This window comes from Trifolium pratense, linkage group LG7 (assembly GCF_020283565.1).
Source record: "Trifolium pratense cultivar HEN17-A07 linkage group LG7, ARS_RC_1.1, whole genome shotgun sequence".
Lineage (NCBI taxonomy): Eukaryota > Viridiplantae > Streptophyta > Magnoliopsida > Fabales > Fabaceae > Trifolium > Trifolium pratense.
The window spans coordinates 26,897,325-26,913,778 of NC_060065.1; the positions used below are offsets into that span (position 1 = coordinate 26,897,325).

General features: G+C 32.9%; 2 long non-coding RNA genes across 3 annotated transcripts; both read right to left on the reverse strand.

Moving 5' to 3' along the window:
* Nucleotides 1-7,344: 7,344 nt before the first annotated feature.
* On the reverse strand, nucleotides 7,345-10,004 carry LOC123895375. 2 transcript variants are annotated; one of them, XR_006804325.1, is made up of 7 exons: nucleotides 9,862-10,004; nucleotides 9,273-9,450; nucleotides 8,573-8,731; nucleotides 8,330-8,428; nucleotides 8,004-8,056; nucleotides 7,785-7,901; nucleotides 7,345-7,467 (listed from the first exon to the last, which is right to left on the reverse strand). It is a non-coding gene; the product is annotated as an uncharacterized LOC123895375 (long non-coding RNA). The 2 variants fall into 2 exon arrangements; XR_006804326.1 differs by having other exon boundaries at nucleotides 8,552-8,731.
* A 1,230-nt stretch (nucleotides 10,005-11,234) lies between these two features.
* Nucleotides 11,235-14,547, reverse strand: LOC123895376. The gene is made up of 3 exons (XR_006804327.1): nucleotides 13,538-14,547; nucleotides 12,692-12,739; nucleotides 11,235-11,634 (listed from the first exon to the last, which is right to left on the reverse strand). It is a non-coding gene; the product is annotated as an uncharacterized LOC123895376 (long non-coding RNA).
* Nucleotides 14,548-16,454: the final 1,907 nt, after the last annotated feature.

A 16,454-nucleotide genomic window follows, 5' to 3' on the forward strand; every position in this document is an offset into this window, starting at 1 on the left:
CGCAAAGTAAAAAGCAAAGCATAAAGAATAAAGAGGGAGCTACGAGCATACTCCAAAAAGTAGATAATTTATCCGGAGTATCACAAATGATCAACTCTTGGGTTGCGATCAATTTTATCTTGGTCAACCTCTGACCGTCTGCTCCAAATAAAGGCTCGCCCTCAGGATCGCTCAGGAGGTAAGGAGGCAAACCCTCCACGAACTCCTTCAGCTTCCTATAATCAGCTCTCTTCTCAGCAGAAAGCTCCCCCAGCGTGAAGACGAATTCTTTGGTCGACATTGAATAATGCTCTTTGCGCCAGTAGAAGGGAAACCTAGCGAAATCTTCATCTATGGGGCGCCCCTGCTCGTCGAGCACTTTCTGTCCCAGCTCGTCTATACGATGCCCTCTGCGGACGAAGTTTCCCCAACCCTTCGTCGTCATGGGCCTGACCCCGTAGAAAACGGACTTAAAACCCCGCACCGATTCATCATACATATCAAAGAGGCGCTTCCGCTGCCTCAAAGAAACCCATCCGTGCTTGGTGTCTGGTAGCGGGGCCCCTTTTGCGAGCTTCCCTTTCGCCTGCTCCCCCCGAGGACAGCTTCGCTGGAGGCCAAAATGATAGAAAAATAAAGACAAAGTAGGACCCAGGCCTAGATACTCGGCGATCATTTCAAAAGCCTTGATAAAGGCCAAAGAGTTCGGGTGAAGTTGAGAAGGGGCTAAGCGAAGGTGGCGGAAGATGGACACCTCGAGATCCGTAAAGGGCAACCTTATTCCCAAATGCTTGAAAGCAATCTCGTACATAGGAATCATCCCCCATGCCCAATTGCTGCAGATCTTGTGACGAGCAGTAGGGATCCACACTTCAAAGTCTTCAGTGGGAGGAGTCTGGATATCCGTACACATCGACTCCGGAATATCACTCTCGCAGTGCTTATAAATTGACTCCGTCTCTCGAGGTTCGTCCGCCACCCACGAAAGGTCGGCTCGAACGCGAATCGACGAGGATGGCTGTTGATCTATAAACGAGACTTGACTTTGAGACCCTTCAGCCATCTAAAGAAAAACCTGAAAAAGCAGAGGAAGGAAAAATGAATTCGACATTCAAATCCACCCTTCCACCGCCAAATCAAGTGAAAGGGCGAGGATCTCGACAATACTTAGAAGATTACGCGAAAGCTAAAAGGGACAAGGCTATCCCTCCGGACGCTAAGTTCATGAAACAACCGGGCACGAAACGCATGTGATGCTCGACGTTGTTCTTGAGCAAAAACCCAAACGACAGTGGGTAAAAACAGCGATTTTTCGCCTTAAAACCGCCTTAAATCCTTATTTGGGGGGAAAAGGGTGCTAATCACCACTTACAACCCTCAAAAAGACTACACAAGCTACATGGGAAACACACTACCTACTGCATGAACTAACTATGTCCTACTTAACCAAACAATCAAAGCAAAATCCAAAGATTCAAAAGGGATAAGGCACTTACTTGTTGGTTAAATAGAGATGAGAAGAAGGCGCTTGTAGTGTAGCAGCAAAGCAGCGAGAATCACCAGAGGGAATGAAAGCAAGAAACTAATGGAAGAGGTAAGAAACTGTAAAGTTTCAAACGGAAAAACCTCCCTCCTATATATAGGCCAACGCGCCCGTACAGGAAAATCTGCGCCATTCTCATCTGGACCATCGATTTGATCCAACGAGCCAGATCAATCGCGAACAAGCGGCCCAGATTCAATCTCAGGAAAAACGAAAGGGCGCGAATATCCAACGGCCCACGACGACCTCGAGATTCAAATCCCAGAGTAATAGCCACTCGAGTGCTATTTAAATAGCCTTTACACGTGGCAAGAGAAAGCGAAGCGACTCGTCCTTTCAAGTCACATCCCTCTGCTCGCGCAAATCTCGCGGAACCCAAGACGCCACGTCCCGAGAAAATCGCAGCCAAAAAGGAAATGCAAGATCCTCGGGATTTAATCCCCTATTTTCGCCAAAAATACGGGGAAGGCCGCAACTACCAAATTGGAACACAGCGTTCTTCGGCGTGCTCGAAAGAATTTGGTTTCGCTCGAATAATCCGCTCGGCATCGTTCGGAAAATCCACGACATTATTAAATTAAGAGCATAAATAAAGCGCGAATGCAAACAAGAGGTGCTCGAAACATTTAAAGTAAAAACGTCCTTTATTAATGGAAAGCCAATACAAGGAAAGAAAAATTACAAAGGACTCAAGCATCTAATCCTCATGCTCGGAATCCGAATCAATCTTCAACACCTCCGCTGGCTTCATCTTGGATTCTACCTCCTCCTGAGATTTCCCTTTGCCGGAAGAGAGGAAAGGAGGGTAGAGATCTGGAAACTTATGAGCCTTCAGGAACTCCTCAATATAGTCATCCGACCCATCGGAGCTTGACGTGTCGGAGGTTTCTGAAGAGAGGATTATCACCTTGGCCTCCTTTGCCTTCTGGGAACGAGCCACCACAGCGGTGGACGCTTCCGCTCTCTTCTTTCCCCTCTAGGACTTAAAGCTCTCAACGGCAACCTTCTTGGAATTCTTCTTATCCATGGCTGACACTCAAAGCACAAAATGTGAAAGGCAAAAGAAAAGTAGCAAGTATTTATAAAGAAACTTGCCGCCCAAAAGGTCCAACATCGTGCCTAACGCCCCATAAATGCAAGAGGCGGCTACAAATACCTAGGTTTGACCACTTGGAGAAAAAAAAAACGCTTTCCCTTTTCCAGAGCTTGACTTTGGCCAAAGGGAACCGCGAAAATTCAAAGAAGCAAAGCACGGCGAACCAGCTCGAAATAGTTATGTTCGACAAATCGAAAGATCTCCTAAAAACACAAGATGAATCGATCAAGCTTCAAGTTATTATCCTCATCAACGAGCATAACAACTTGGGGGGCTCCTGTTCTGGGCCGAGCATCACGCTCGAGCATCAGAGGGTGTCGAACAAGTACGATCCGAGAAAGCCTGCCATAAAGAGCCCGTAGGACGTGCTCGACCTTCCAACGGTCTGATACTCTTACGTATCGTAACGGTCGTAAACCGAAATGATGGGCATTTACTGCACATCAAGGCCTCCAAGCCGTTTTCCGGCAGCCACTTGATGGCCATTAATGCCATCAAGGGCCTTGGCCCTGCGTTGGGGGCTATATATATGTGACTCCACTTCATTCACAAGGTACGCATATTTTTAGCACAGAAAACCTACTCACACACAAACTGACTTGAGCGTCGGAGTGCCTGCAGGTACACAACCCCCCTCTGCTCCAACAGGGGTTTCAACCGTCTTCAACGCTCTCAACCACCTTCAACGCTGGTGCAGTCGCATTCTTCTGGTCTACACAATCAGGAACTTTTCCCAGGAAAAAAAAGATCAAAAAAAATTTCCAGGAAAATATCCGAAATTTTTTTCCGAATGAAATATCGGAGCTTTTTTCCAGGAAAAAACTCCAAAATTATTTTTATTTGAAATCGAAAAAAATTTCCCCTAAAAACCGGGAATTTTTTTCCGAAAAAGATCGAAAACTTTTTTCCAGAAAAATCGGTAACTTTTTTTCCAAAAAAAAAAATCGAAATTTTTTTCCAGAAAAAATATTGGAAACTTTTTTATGGAAATTATATAATACTGACAGTACACCATAATATCATGCATCTCATTCAATCCATTTCATCCAATGGATAAAAGATATGGTGCATTGGTGAGAGACCTATTAAGGTCTCCCTCCTTAGAATCCGCCCTATACTCTTCTATCTATTATATTTGATAACATAAGATAAGATTCCAGCTATACTCTTCTACCTTTTAAATTATATTAATTTTTTTTGTTAAGTAGTCTATTGCTGTGTTTTAAAAACCAGACCGGTCATCGAACCGGCGAGAGCACTGGGTCACTGGTTCATTGGTCGAACCACTGGGTCACTGGTCGAACCGCATGACAAACCGGATTAAACCGGATTAAACCGATGGAATGAACCGGTCTCTATGATAAGACTATATAGTTATTAAACCGGTTGAAACGGATAATTCTGTCTTTAAAAAAGTATAAAAAATTTGAAAATTTCATAAAAAGAATGCCATAAATTCTATAAAACAAGACATATACTACTAATAATAATAAATAAATTTTTATATAAAGAATGTCATATACAAATAAATTATGTTTATAGGTTTTAAAAGAATAAATAATAATTGTATATGTTACAAAAAAAAAAAATTGTATGTCAAATATACTTGATGTTTTTTATTTGGTTAAAAAGAAAAGTAGTCTTTTTATAATACTTTGGGCTATTAACTTATCTAATTTTGTTGACCTAAAAGCCCAAATAAAAGTTATAACCTTAAAATTGAAATTTCATTACTCCTATTACACAAGTTACTTGCACAGCCTCTATCTTCTCTCTTCCTCCATCTGTTAGGCTTTTGTCTTTCTTTTTTCTCTCTTTTCTTTGATTCTTTTCTCCTCACTATTTGGCCAGATCTTTGTTCTTTCTTTTCTTTCTTCTTCTCTTTCTTTCTTTCATCTCACTGATTTTTTTTTCTTCTTTCAAACATGCCTAATATTGATTTTGTTAGCCAAGGTTAGACCTTTTCGGTGATTGATCTATGAATTTCAGTTCATGGGTTGAAATTGTTACTTTCTTCTTGGAATATTCAAATGGGTTAATAATTTTGAGCAATCATTTGTTTCTTTTATATTGTTATTATTTTTGCCCTATCCAATGTTACTTTTGTTATGCTTTGGATATCAAGTGAAATTTGTTTCGTTTCAAAACAATTTCATCCGTTTTGTATGTGTTGTTTAATGTAACAAAAAAAAATAAAGAGTAAAAAAAAAACAAAAGCGTAAACAAAAAAATTAAGCGTAAAAAAAAGTGTAAAAAAAATTTTAAAAATCTGCCTGCAAATAAACCGGCCGGTTCAAAAAACTGCCGGTTCGCCGGTTTTTCCGGTTCATTCCGGTTTCCACCGGTTCATTAGCATGTCCGGTCCAACAATCAGACCAGACCGGTTTGCCTCTGGTTCCCGGTTCGACCGGCCGGTCCGGTTTTTAAAACACTAGTCTATTGACTAGAATTTCACTTTTTAAAATGACATAGTGGGAGTAGCGAAGTTCAAACTCTGGTCTCTGCATTTTACATGCAAAATCCCAATCAATTGAGTTATGTTCACGAGAAGTTTTTTTTTTTTTTTTTTTTTTTTTTACGTTTTTTATAAAGAAAAGCAATTGTAACACAAAATTTAGCTGTGTTATTAATTTTTTTTTAGGTAATCTAGTAGTTAGAAAATCCAACTTTTTCATGTAACAATAATAAATATGTGTCCTTTTTATATTTATCAACATTATTTTGGTGTTGGGGTATTATATGCCACAAATAAGAGTTAAATGATCATAACTATTTTGGAACTAAGATGTTATTATGGTATCTTATTATTAGAGTTATGATAGCATTACAAATAGCAAGAATTAACTTAGTCTAAGTGGTTACTTTGAGATATTTGAGAGAAATTGCGTCTATAAATTAAAGTGCATTGTTGAAAACTTCATAATATTGTAGTTTGTAAGAATAATCCATATTTTGAAAACTTTTTTAAAAAAATGGATACTTTAGTCCCTCAAAATAGTCGCTATAAAATTGAAATAGAACTAAAAGCGAATCAATTTTTTTTAGGGATTAAACTTCAAAGCTCATGATTTTGTAGGTACTAAATTATATTTAACCCTATATAAATTAGGGTTAAATAACATTTTCATTTCTAAATATATCGCGAATTTTCACTTTGGTATTTAAAATAAAAACCGGATGCTTTCATCATCCCAAAATTTTGTTTTGTTTACACTTTTTTTTTTATAACCCTCTGGTTCATACGAGAAAAGGGTCCTAGTAGTTCAGAGTTCAGCCGCGAGGTATGTAGTTTATACTTCATAATGGACATAATCTTGACATTTCCTTCTTATATTTTGAACATAATTCTTACAAGCTGATTTTGTAGAGTTGAGTTATGTCCAACTCTCAATTCTAACATCAGTAAAAAAAATAATCTCAATTCTAAGATTTTTATTTCTGAATTTTGGTCCTCTATCAATTTTTTGTACTTAGAAATATATTTTAAATGATACGTTATACAATCAGATGATAATATAAAATATCAAAAATTTTGAAATTACAAGAAAACTCAATAAAAACTTCTATTTCAATTTTAGAAATTATTCATTTTTAAAATTTAATTAATGAAATGTAAATAATTAATATACCTGGATGAATCTACATCATCGGATCTTATGTCATATCATTTTAAATATATTAAATCACAATTTTTAAGTATAAAAATCCGGTAGAGGGACCAAAACTGGGTTATTTTTAAAATAGGGGGACCGATTTACACTATGTTTGGTTATAAAGAGAGGATGATAAGAGAGAAAGAGGTCAGAGAGAATGATAAGAGAGAAAGAGGTGAGAGAGACTTTGAGAAGAAAGAAAAATGTGAGAAATAGAAGAGAGAGAAACGTTGATTATCTATATATATAATTCCTAGATAGTTATCCTAATGCTTATCTTAACCCTAATTCATTTAAACCAATCAAATTTTTTCATTTAGCGATGTCATCCAATACACCCACCCAATTAAATCACTCTATCATGTCACATCACTTCCTATTTCTCTCTAAAACTCAATTTAGTAGTTAATTTAATTCTTGCTTCTCTTCCAATGCCTACCAATCAACATTTATGTATCAGTTTCATTTTCCTTTTCATATTGCATCATTTATATGCATTATCTTTTCATATGCTCTTTTCCTTAAATGTGTCTATCTCTTACCACTAGTAGAAAAAAGCTCTTTTACATCTGGCGAAAAACACTTTTTACATCTGAAAAATGTCAGATGTAGGCGCACGAGACTTAGTAAGTATACACGTTTTACATCTGGCGTAGTCAGATGTAAAAAAACACTTTTTACCTCTGACCAAGGCGAAAATCAAATATTATTTTTTTAAAATTAAATTGGACCTTTTACATCTGACCAATTCCACCAGATGTGAAATCTTAATTATTTTTTTTCAAAAACCTGCATTTTTTTAATATTTTAAATTATTTTTTTATTAAAAAAATCTAACCCACAATGCCAACAATATAACATAACTTGCATCAAGAACATAATCCTAAAATTCAACATCCGTAGCAAAATTCAACATTCAACATATATATAGTAATAATGTCATTAAAGTACAAATATTGAAATCCAAAATACAAAACATCATAATAATTAATACTAATCCATCCAAAATACAAATTAAAACATCATCATAAGTAGTCCATTGTAACTTCACACAAACCTAGCTAGCTCCTAATCTTTCTTGTCGGCATCATCATAATCTACCTCAGGATTATATATAGGTCAAGAAAACAAGTTGCCCAGCGGTCTCGCAAATCATACAGCTCCTCCTCTGTTAATGTCGTGGGATCATTGAACACCTACAATATGTATATAACTTAATTCATATGTAAATAACTACAATATGTTAATTAATGTATGGTAAATGAATCATTTATCCAAACAGCGGCTAAATGCAAAAGCAATTGTGAATAACACACTGTTTGACCCCTTTCTAGCTAGTGAATCACACAAGCAACAACCAACATAGCCATTTAGTGAAGTTTATAGTAGATGCTCAAGAACAACAAATTACTAAGTCATACACTCGTCTGCAGGTAAGAAAATCAAGATAAGGCATGACAAGTGACAAGCAACGATTAGTAAGTAGAATTGTGTGCTCTAAAACAAAGGTTACCTATGCACTTTGTTGGTCCTAGCTCTAACTGTAATTCTATGATGTATCTCTGTCGAATTTGGATCAAGAGCTGGTTGAGATATCTTCAATCCTTCTTCCCTTACAATCTCAACCTATCTGCAAAACAGATGCCTAATAAATTAATTAATTTGTTCTTTGAGGGGAATATAAAAACAAGATAAAGAATATAAATATAAATATAACAAGTACAATACTTACTTTTCTACCATTTCTGAAGGGTAAACAAAGACTACTTAGCAACCTAATGTGACCTAAATTAATATAAGGATAATATCAGTTGCGAAGAAATCATGGTAGTGATTGAAAACTGAAAAGGTTACAATTTAGTCTTTTACATGAAACATAAATATCATATAGCAAAAGTGTACAGAACTTCAACTTGAATCAAGACAAGGCAGTCATATCATATGCTATCATATAAACAAATGCATTCAAAATTCTACTAACAGAGCCAGGGTCAGGTAGTGTAATATTACTCAAACCATTTGTGACTAGAAGATTCATTTGATAAGTCATATACTTACCACTTTGTTTGGTTTCTAGCAGCAATATGTATGGCCTTGCTACTCCAATCAAGATCCCGCCATCCATCCACATTGGCATCGTAATGGATATTACTAACTCTGAGAAATAAAAAGATAGTATGTGAAAGTTAAATCAAAACAGTATTACAATATGTTTGTGAAAGTTCAGGGCAATATTGTGCAAGTGCAAGCAAACAAGTACATAATTTTCAATCTACATACTTAAATATCATGACACTTAACTCCAAATTAATCATGTTGGCCAGTAACAATAAAAATTCTAAATAAGATGTTCAACTTCCATCAAAATAATGTGTGCACACAAGATACTCATGAAGCTTGCCTTTCTCCAGCCAAAACTAGACAACATCATGCTTGTCCTTTGCATAATTTTTTTTTCACCTATTATAACAAAAAGCAAATTCCAACACTTATTACTAGATTGTCAAAAGGCTAGCACCAAAATTTATAATGTCAAAATATCTTTGTACATTGTGTCAAAACTGTACATAAAAAACTACATAACTGGAAAACAAAAATAAAAAGATAGTATATCCAATGGACCCAAGAAAAAACAATTTCATCTTAAAGTTAAAAAACTTAAGAATAAAATCAGAATCAAGAAACTCAAAGAACAAAAACACATATCTATTGTATCTCATCTAGACTCTGCAACAACAAAAACAATTATATAGATGAACAATATATTACCAGAATACAAGCCAACCCTGAATAATTGACATCTAAAAGGAATCTTTATTCAATGTGTAAGGTTAAGAAACCACAAAATTAGGTAAATTAATTGAAAAAGTGAAATCAACTGATGCTTTAATGGTGATTGTTTAAACCCTAATCAGAAGCAAAATTCATGATAACAATCGATAAAGATAAGAATGTAGAAAACAAATATTGATTCAGAAGAAACCAGTAGGACATGACTTACAATGACTTTCCATTCAAAGCATCAGACCTCCCATAAGAGGCATATGCATCAACAACATAGGCTAACTTCAATTGACTATAAAATTAGGAATATTTTGAACTGAATCTGAGTGAATTCAATTGATATTAATATACTAAGCAGTTACTGCCAAATGGTTTCTGATCCTTTGCCTTGTCCCCTAAAACAAAGAACAATAAAACAAAGAAGAATCAATGAAAAGCAAGAAATATAAATTAGGGGTTTTAGGGTTCAAAATGAAGAGTGAGTAACGAACCAGTGTATCACATACCTGATTATTGAAAATTTGAATAGCATTAGAAATTCATAACCAAGAAAATTCATTCAAAAATTGATATTTACTGCAACCAGTATCACATATTAAAAGCACTACATTCCCTTATATTCTCTAAATTCTCTAAATTTTAATCACTAACTCCTACACCATTTTTAAGAAAACCACAACAACAAATGTACCAAACAGAGACATACTCCAAACTATTATATACGTATGAGTTTTGAGGCAAGTAAGAAAACATAGAAAACATAAACAAATTTGAGAATAGAATCAGTATGAGAATAGATTCAGTACCTGTTTGTGTTTTCGGTCGGAGGGAGCGGAACGAGCTGAGAGAGCTTCGATTCGTTTCACTGAGCTTCGATTTGGGTTCAGTAAGCCTTGATTCTTCAATTAGGGATTGGAATTTGTGATTCGGTGAAACAGATCGGAGGGTAGGGTTCCATTTAATACTTGCATATTTTTTTCGGTGTCCAAATCAAACGAACCAAGTCTATTTGTAGAAAAAAAAAATTATGAATTTTGGTATAAAAAAAATAAAATAAAAAATTAATTTACAACGAAATAATTGAGTTCAAAGTATTAAATGAACAAAAATCACGTCAAGCCAACCATTGTGTGACACGTGTCCTACTTTTAAAAAGCAAATTTTTCTCTCTCCAGGGTGTAATCCAGTGTGGCGCACGCGCTGGAATCTGATGGATCAGGATGATCTGGGCTGTCGGATTGATCAGACAGTCTAAATTAGATCAGATCTTGGCTGTCTGATGGAAATCAACGGTCTCTAACCATGGTGCTTCGGTACGCGCGCGACACTGGATCCGCGTCTATTAATGGGTATTTTGGTTAATTAATTAAAAAGAATGGGTATTTTGGTCCAATTGAAAAGGTGCACCTTGCTAACTTAGACCTAACTAGGGTCTAAGTTAGAAAACCCCTATATATATATATATATATATATATATATATATATATATATATATATATATATATATATATATATATATTACCTTCATTCATGCAACTTTTATGTTTCTCATCATTTGTCCAAATTATGTGATTATTTGTTACCATTGTTTTGTAATATTTCCTTTTTGCAGATGATGGGTGACCATCATTCTTCTTCTTCATAATTTTTGTTTTAATCTCTTTCTTTTAGTGGTTTTGGTATTTTTGTGATGATTACACCCATGAATTTTTTTCAAAACTAAATACTTCGCATTAATTTGTGTCATTTATCTGTTCATATGATTCATCATCTTTTACGAATCTGTAGGTCTCTTCATTCTAAATCGACATTATTATCTATTATCTATGTATCATTTAATTGTGTCATTTTAATTTTCATTTTTTTTTTTGTCAATTAAGTGATCTTCTATACTAACTTCCAAATAATTCAAGGTGTGAGTCATATTATCGATCCCGTTGTTGTTCCGTTAGCCGATGATTTAATGCAAACACAAAGAATGACTATTGAGGAGTTCATTGTAACACCCCCTTTTCAGAGACTGAAAAGAAGAGCGTCACAGTTCTCTACCCAAATTTAAATGCTTAAATACAAGCAAATAAAATTATGCTGGTTTATTTTTCTTAAAAAGAAAGTAATAAGTGAGAAATGTACTCTAATATATGAGTATTATTTTTTGTTTCTTTAAGTAATTTCAAAATACACTTTATGTAAATCGGAGGTAAGCCCATAAATAATGTGCATCACTTATATCAAACAATCATCTAGTAATTTTGCTCAAAGGATTTTCAAATATAAAACATTTCCATTTCACATAAGTATCGTACAATTTTTCAATTTAAAATGATAAAAAATAAATTCCTACAAAAGACTCTAACCCACAAATGATCACAAGCTGGTCAAACACCAAAGATACATGTCACCTAGAGAGTACTCCAATGACGTCATCAATACATATCAAAGAGATTTTTCTCTTCGGACTTCGAAAATAAAACTAGACCACCAATCAGCACTAACGTTCTTTATTTTAATGTCTCTCACAATGCCATTTTTCTTTTTTTCAATGAACTTCAACTTGAGGTCTTAGTATCCTGCACTAACTATTGTAAGGGGTGAATCACTCGTACACAAGTTACCATCGTGATGATGTCACAAGGCTACAGATAATATTATACAAGTATATACATTTATTTAACTAGTATATATATATATACCTGAGTATCTAATCATGTATTTACATCAAATAGAATCAAGTAGTCAAATAGTCACGTATAGTCAAATAGTCACAAAAATATGAATTGCACAAGACATTATATCAATATCACAATTCAACAATTAGTCAAAAACAAAGATAATCAAATATATCCAATATATCAATCATCAAATATATCAAACATCGAAATTTAATCATTTAAAATGTATATAAAATCCAATCATAATTCTTCACTCAAAGTTAGTCTTCTAACTTGGTTAGTATTATCTTTATTCAACCTACTCCATGGAGACCTCTATCATGAGCGTAAGGCCGTTTCAACTGCCATAACATGGTCGTTTGCAAATCAACATATATCAAATATGTCTCAACCATTCTGGCCCGAGCGCTACACCTTATTATAGATAGTCCTGCACAGTCAGGTTTCACCACGTCGGGTTATATGATTTCCTCCAGTCAGAGTGGCTATCTCTGACTATTGGTAGGAGTTCAAAACGCCGGTGATCCCCATTAGGTCTTGAGGCGACCCAGCCGAACCTATCCTCAGTCTTACATACATTATCGTACTGTAAGAAACACCCTGTTTTGCTCTTCACCTATCAAAGGTGATTAATTATTTAACTCTTCAACTTAATTTGTCTTTGTCAATATCTAACTTAGACATATTAATCTTCTAAACTCACCATACAACTTATGAGATCACCTCAATTTTTCACCATAACACTCAAACACATGAACATTTTCAAATCATATATTGCAGAAGATTTATTCACACATATAATCAAACTAAAATCAATCACTCATCATTTAACATTTTGCATATACCTTAATGAATATAAATTACTATATAAAGTACACAACACCCCTAGTTATAACTAATAATATATATACAAGTAACACATTTCTTGTGCTCATCGAAACTTATTATTAGCGATTTCCCTTACCTCAGAGCTTTCCAAAATAACTTGAACGATCGCCTTCTTCTATGATACCTATTCACTCATCAAAACAACTATCTCTTAACTAACTATCATTGTTACTAATGTATTAAAGGAAATTATTCAAAAACTGGAACTGTAATATTAATTAAGAAAAATGCATCTCATTTTGTCTCTAATATACCTACGTGCATATTTTTGTTTATCAAGGGACCAAATACTTGATATTTTAACTCATCATGTTAATCCAAAGATTTCATTTTTAGAAGTATCCTCTTTTGTTACTATCCTGTTACATGGCTACACCTTACTTAGTTATCACTTAAAGAATCAATATGGTTAGTAAATATGAGTTAAATGTCAAAACTAAAACAAAGAAATGGACAACCAGTGACTCATATATTTGATCATGTAGTACCATGTTCTTAAATTTTGGAAGAAAGATGTTTAACTTTACACGAGTTAATTTGGTTAAGCTAAAAACTAGGAGAAATGAAAAACTAGTGACATAATCAACATTTGCATAAGTAACCTGACTGTTTTAGAAGTTTAAACACAAGGAACGAAAGAACATAAACTTAAAAGCTATTGAAAATAAGGTAGAGTAATTAAAGGTTTTAAAATGAATGAAAGAGACTTGGTTTTCTAATCACAAGACTTGAATAAAAGTAAAACAATGAAACTTTCATCTTTTATTGTGTTACATGATCATGGTGAGAATTAGACAAAGGCTTTGTTACTACCTAACTAACTAAACTAACTGACAATAAAAGAAAACATTGATTTATCTACTAAACATTAACGAAAAAAAAAAGAGTATAAGAAGAATGAAAAGAAAGAAGAGATTCAAACCTTAATTGAAATTCCTAGCTTTTTGTGAGTTGTGAGAGTGATAATTGTGTGTAAAAAGTGAATGTTAAGACCCTATTTATAGATTTCTAATTCTACTGCTACATGGTAAATTCTCAGTCCACGTTTTCACTTTCAATTTGTGAAGAAAAATTAGCCACCTTGTATGCATAGGTGTAGTTCTTATCTTAAAATTAAATGCATGCTTATCTCTTAATCTTTCATTTTATTTTTCATTTAATTTTAATAACATAGATATTTTTCTGGTCTAAAAGATGTTTTTCTTTTCTTTTTCTGGGATTAAAATTATACTGTTGAGTAAACAACTGTCAGAAATCCGGTTGAATTTTAAGCCCAAACTTTTATCATAGTCTACTGAAATATTTCATGATTGATTTCTAAAATTATTTTTCTTAAATTCACAGTCTAGAGAAAATATTAATTATCAGTCTACACAAAATAAATATACTATCAAAGCACACATAAAATAATTCGGAAATAAACTATTTATTTCCAACATATTTTTATAAACTATTTATTTTTAACGGTGTATACTTTTACACTCTCAGTTCTAAAATTTCAACCATAGTTTACATTTAATTAATAGATTAGATCTATAGGTTTTCTTTATCTAAAGTTTATTTTCAAGAAAATAATTATTTAAACATTCTCACGCTTTAGACATATAACTAGGACTAACATGATATTGTATACTCTTTAAATAAATTATTTTCACAAACTATTGTGAAAATATAACTAAATCATCAAATTTATTTTATAAAAATACTTAAATTAATAATATAAAGAAAATACTAGTTTATAAAATTTGGGGTGTTACATTACTACCCCTCTTAAAAAAATTTCGTCCTCGAAATTTGTATGAAAGAAATTTAAGACATGTATATTTAGAAAAATTTGGTTACTTTAAATTATATTCCTAAAAACATATGTACATAATCTTTTCAGTTTACTTACTCAAAAGAATATATAGTTCTTTAGCAAATCTTTTAAGATATCATATGTTCCTATAGTTTTCTATAGCCTTGCTAAAATTACGATCAAAACTTAACTATAACTATACTCTATACTACTTATAAAATTCATTTTCATAAGTTCAATTTCCATAATTAATTTTGGGTTCACATTTATCTCAAAAAATATGTATTCATAGCCATCGATCCTAACTATATTTCTAAGTCTTAGGAATTTGTAATCCACAAATAAAATTTCCTAGTCCAATCAATATACTTTTAACTTTCTTATCTCAGTTATATAAAGCTAAAGTTTCAAACTTAGATGCCACACAAGTTCATTCCACACTTGCAAAATTAATCACAATTCTATGTATTGAAAATTTCTAATATCTAAATCAAAATTCATAATCCGATCAATATTTTTCAGAGTCCAACTTCTTTTTTTTTTTTTTTCTTTTCCTAAACTCGGTATATATAATCTAAGAATCGATAAATCCAAAAAAATAATCTCCCTTCCACTAATAAAATCCAACTGAAGGTATAACAATTTATGTATAGGCTGAGATGTTTTTCCTATATACCACCCAAACTCTTTCTATACCATTAAAATTATATCAAAAGACTAGTCATGCTTATACTATAATTCTATCTTGGTAGAAACTAAAGTTTCATCCAAAACTAAAATAAAGATTCTTCTTCTAAGAAGTTCATAGGATTAATATATACCTACTATATATTCTCCACTATTCCAAAGTGAACCACTCAACTTAAACCACAACACCATTTTGATATTAAAACCTCCACTTATATTGTTTTACTCTCCTCAAAACTTATTATTTACTATATCATTATTTGAAGCTCAAGTCTTCATACTTACTTAGATATCATCCCTTAACCATACTATCCAATAGAAATTCTTTTGTCAACTATAGTTCTTACAACTAACCCTAAATCTACTCACTTTTTCTTTTCTAAAAAAAAAATAAAATCTACTCTTTTTTTTTTTTTTTGAAATATAATCTATCTATATTTGCAACAAGTGTGTGCTATATTTTCCAACTAAAAGTATTCAATCATATTCTTAATAACTAAAATTAAACTTTCTAAAATAAACCACAATCAAATACCTCAAACTCATGGTAAAATATATTTTATTTTCACTTATCAAAATAATCATATTTCATCAATTCTAAAATTTACTCTAGTAGTCTTGTATTGGTTCATTCTATAGAACTAGTTTGTTTCACATAACTTACTGCAAAGTAAAATTGACCATAGACACACTCTTCCAATTTTAACATAATTAACCTTAACTATGAGTCTTAATTTATTTATTTTCTTAAAATTTTGAAACAACACAATTTTATTTATAATAATTCCTACATAACTACAATAAATGCCTATAATAGGGGAAACACAACAAGAACAAAAATTGTGCAAGCATAGCGTGACCAACAAAACATAGCAAAACCAATACACCATACTAGAAACCAAAACAATCAATTTGTACTTACCTAACCACAAAAATGCAGCAACGCGGCAGTTAGCCTAATAACAAAAAAAAAATAAGGAATCCTATACCATCAAAACAAAGACTAGCAAAGCAAAATCTCATGTCCCTAAAATTTTACCTTAACAAACTCTTACTTAAATTTCTTTAGGATTTACTATGTTTTTTTTTTCCTTATCGTAATACCATTTCTAAAAATTGGCATCCGCGCTAAAGTCTACTAAATTCCATGCTCACATATTATTCAACTAGCCATAAGCTAACACAATGTTACCTATTCTTGAACTACGTAATCACCTACATATATGACCATTGATTCTCTTAGTGAAGTAAAATTTCAATCCATAAGACTCTCAAACAAGCAAGACCTCTTACTATACTCTAAGTCTATCATAAAATTATCATAATTATTAGTCATATAAAACTAATGTTTTCC